The sequence below is a fragment of the Protopterus annectens genome, chromosome 1.part1 (genome assembly GCF_019279795.1).
Source record: "Protopterus annectens isolate FY-2018-M chromosome 1.part1, PAN1.0, whole genome shotgun sequence".
Taxonomy (NCBI): domain Eukaryota; kingdom Metazoa; phylum Chordata; order Ceratodontiformes; family Protopteridae; genus Protopterus; species Protopterus annectens.
In genome coordinates, this window is record NC_056726.1 from 1684281973 (window position 1) to 1684286521 (window position 4549).

Genomic DNA, 4549 nt, shown 5'->3' on the forward strand with positions numbered 1-4549 from the left:
GGTTGGTAAATAGAGAACATATCACATATTGAACTTATCCAATCCTTCTTATCAGGTGCATATTAGACTATAAGGTAACAATTTAAAATGTTGGGGCTCAAGATGCAGAGTCCAAAATGTGGTGACTGAGTGACTGAAAATACTACCAGTAAATCTGAATCAACCATCTTTAGAAAGGAGACATATTCCAATAGCTTTCTCCATTATGACAGCCAACATCCATTTTGGCAGAAGAAAAACCTTGTGAGGGGGCAGTTGATTAGGCGGCATAGGCTAATTTCTAATGACCAAGTTTTCAACACTGAGGCCTTGATTTTATGTGATATGTTCCCAGACCGGGGTTACCCAAATACTTGCTGTGTCATGGGGGAAGCAAGTAGCAAGAGGTACTAGCAATGACAATAACCAGTCTATCCCCATGGTGTTAAGTAATAGTAGGGATATACCTTCCATAACAAAGATTATTACTTCCCATTGGAACACCATTTTTGGTGCATTTGATCTTATGACCAAATTGGGGTTGAACCCTAGGTTTGTTTTTAAAAACAGTTTTAACTTAAAGACTATACTTGATCAAAGCAGGGGTATGAAATCTACAAAGAGATTGTGTATGAGACACTGTGGGGCTTGTAAAATTACAAGATATCCACTGTAAAATTACAAGGTATCCATTTTTCGGTTGCTGGCTTCTCTAGAGTGATTTAATTTAAGGGGAGTTATGAATGTAATACCAAAGGGGTAGTGTACTTGGCCCTTTGTGCCACCTGTCCCACATTTTATGTTGGCAAGACCAAGGGGCCCCTTAAGAAAAGGATCTACCAGCACACTTATGCTAGCCGTATAAAAGACAGTGGAATGCACTATACAAACATTCTATGGACTGTGCTGACATTAGAAAATTTCCATTTGTTTATTTATTTTTATTTATTTATTTTCTGGAAAAGGTTTCCCCCTCATTGGGAGGAGGGAATGGAGGGCTTTCCTTGGAGGAATGGGAACTTTACTGGCAGATTACTCAACGCTACAAGTACCCCAGGTATTAATGATGTTACTTCCATAGGATGTGCTCTTTAGTAGAAATCACATACTTTATGAAATGTTTTATTAACAAGGTTGTTTATTCATTTTATCACAGTTAATATTAAGTTATTTAAGTAGGTAGTTTTTAATGGCACGCTTCTCCTTAAATTTGATTTTTATTTTTGGCACCAAAATTTCTAGTTAAACAGCAGGAAGTGATGTAGCCTGTTTTAACTCTGAGGAATTTCTGTTAATTTTAAGAAAGAAAGTGCTTAGTATTTAACAATAAAAGAAGATGTGGATATTTTCAGAGCAACACTTTATTTTTATGTTTTTATAGTAAGCCTGTCATGTTTTTGGATTATTCTATAATTACAGAAAACAAAGTAAGTCTTACTAATCTAGTCATATATTCCAGACCCTTTAGTTATGCAATCTCCCTTTGTAGCACTACTGGATGCGTTTTAATAATTTCACTTGAGTCATGTTATAGGAACAAATTGTAGCACAGTATTCAGTATGAGATCTAACCACTGACTTATTGAGAGGAATTAAGATAGATATATCCATACACACAACTGAGTGGAGAATGTCTTTTATTACTTAATAACATCTCCTAATAACAGCTCTTAGATTATCTTCAAAGGTAAGATCTCAATTAATTAATATCCCTAAGTCCATTATAGTGCTCACCCTTCATTTGAAAAAAAGGTTGTTTCTTTATTGCTTTTTATATATTCTGCTTCAGTGTGTAACATTTCTACAATTGTCAATCAACTGAAACATCCAATATAAAATGCACCATGTCTTTCTCATGTGTCCTGGGTCATGGCTGAAATGGTCCTTAGAACAGTCCTCTTTCCTGGGTAATAAATGATGAAAAAAAAAATAAAACCATAAAGTCCATATTATACTGTAATGGGATCCAATTTACACTCCAAATAAGACAGAAAGCAGAGCTCAGTTTCTTCCAATCAAATGTGGTAAGGCAGAATACAAAAACATAAAAACACACATTCTTCAAATGGCCACATTATTCCAATAAGTTTTGAAAATAGCTATCAATCTAAAATATATGACGGAACAGGAAGTAAAAAACAAAGTTTTTTTTTTCACTGTGCTCATCAGAATTTTTTTATATACATGATTTAAACACAGGAGCCATTCCTAAAACACAAAACACTGCAGAATCCTTGACTGACAGACTCTGTTCCACACTAGGAAGACTCTGTTCCACACTAGGAAGAAAGGTAGTTGAAACATTATAGCTTCAAAGCTTCACGTGTATTTATAGCTTCATAAGTAATGCTAGGTTAGCTACCCCTGTGGACCATTTTAAGCCTAGCCAGTTTCCTTTTCAAATGTGAGAATCAAATCCTGTTGTTAAACTGAATTAACAGCATGTACGTAATCAGACTGTACAAATGTATACTCGTATAATAACAGATTTATTGAAACAAGCCGACCAAGCACTACTGTGAGATTATAAATATTTTTTTTATAACACAGATATAATACTGTTAGGTACACTGCACTTCCTCAGCTGACTCAGATTGCAAAATGTCCACCACAAAAGTCTTTACAACCATTTTTACAGTTTCAAAACTTTGGCCTTGATGACAACATTATTTTCCTGTACTGAAGCCTTCTTTGTCTGTATTTTTATCTCAGTCTGGGGAGAACCAGGTCCTTCAGCAAGTGAAAATGTTCTTTCACAGATGTTCTTTCATTGATAGGATAGTGTGACACCTCTTCTGCTGTTTTAATCATGCTCATCCAGAGAAAGCCAGTTCTCAGCATGCCAACATGTTCTTTCATTGATGGATGGTTGTAACTTTTCCTGTTGTGCTAGCCATTTCCCTTTAGCTTGAATATCTGTGTACATTCATCTGTTCAGGATATTTCAACAAGCCTCTACTGTCAATGCTATTTGTTACAAAACGTTCAAAAGCATAACATATTTTTTGTTCCACACAAGCACATTCTGTTAACCCAATCCATCACACGCTATTCTAAAATATATATACTTGTGAAGGAGACTGAGAACCAGGTCCTTCAGCAAGTGAAAATGTTCTTTCACAGATGTTCTTTCATTGATAGGATAGTGTGACACCTCTTCTGCTGTTTTAATCATGCTCATCCAGAGAAAGCCAGTTCTCAGCATGCCAACATGTTATTTCATTGATGGATGGTTGTAACTTTTCCTGTTGTGCTAGTCATTTCCCTTTATCTTGAATATCTGTGTACATTCATCTGTTCAGGATATTTCAACAAGCCTCTACTGTCAATGCTATTTGTTACAAAACGTTCAAAAGCATAACATATTTTTGTTCCACACAAGCACATTCTGTTAACCCAATCCATCACACGCTATTCTAAAAATATATACTTGTGAAGGAAAAACAACAAAAACATTCAGAAGTATACATAAGTGCATACTGTTACGCTAATCATTTAGAAACACAATGGGCCAGATTCAGGAAGCCTCCGTGTAAGAGTTATAACTCTTACATGGAGGCTGCAGTTAAACGGTGTAATGTCAGCATGTCATGCATATGCATGAGGTGCATGAGGCATGCTGAATCACACTAGTAACTCTTACACGGTCCATGTAAGAGAGTAGGGGGTGTGTCTGTAGGCTAAGCCCTGCAAGCGGACACGCCCCCGGAAGACTAGAATGGCTGAAAGTAAACAGCCACGAGAGAGGCCATGGAAATGTGAATAAACACACTATACAACACATGCCCCGACAGACCATCAGTGTATAAAGTGCAGAGATGTTATAAAATTAAATTAAAACCTGTTTTATTTTTTTTTAAACCCCGTAAATGTTTGCTACTGTGTGCACTCGTGTGCGCGGGTGTGCTACTAGCGCAATTGCAGTTAGCAGTCAGTGGAAAAGGATATAAGAACTAAATATGCAAAGTAAGCCAAGAAGTAATAGCTTAGCGGTAGAGTTGCTGGCCTAAGAGTAGGCAGGCAGGGTTCGAGCCCCCACAACAATCTTTTTTTTTTTGTAAATAAGCACTAAAAAGCCCCCTGACAGTATTGTACAAATGTAAAAGTATTCTCTTTTGTAAAATGGAATGAAATGGAGCATATATTTTGAAGTAACACAATAATAAGAATAGTCAGAAATGTACTGATAGCTAAGCTGCTGTGAGACAGACTGCCCGTAGCTTAGTAGTGTTTAAAAAGCTGCAAACTGCGTGCCCGTTGCCAAGCACCGGTTTAACAGGCTGAAACTGTTTGCAACTAGCTGTGCTGAGCTGAACATGTGTGTCACTAGCCAATTAAGGTTTATCCCAGCGCACACCGTTTGCGCACCGCTCCCACAAGCTAACTGTCAGTGCGCGTCAGCTCAGCGCAAGAGCCGCAGACCTGCTTTTAAGTGCTTAAAAGTGCTTTTGGCATGTTTGATTGACAGGTCCTCAACTCATTTCTGTCAGGAAAATCAAAAATCAGTTGCCAGATTCGAACCCAGAATACCATGCACTAGAGAGTACAAAAGGATAAAATCCAGAATGGA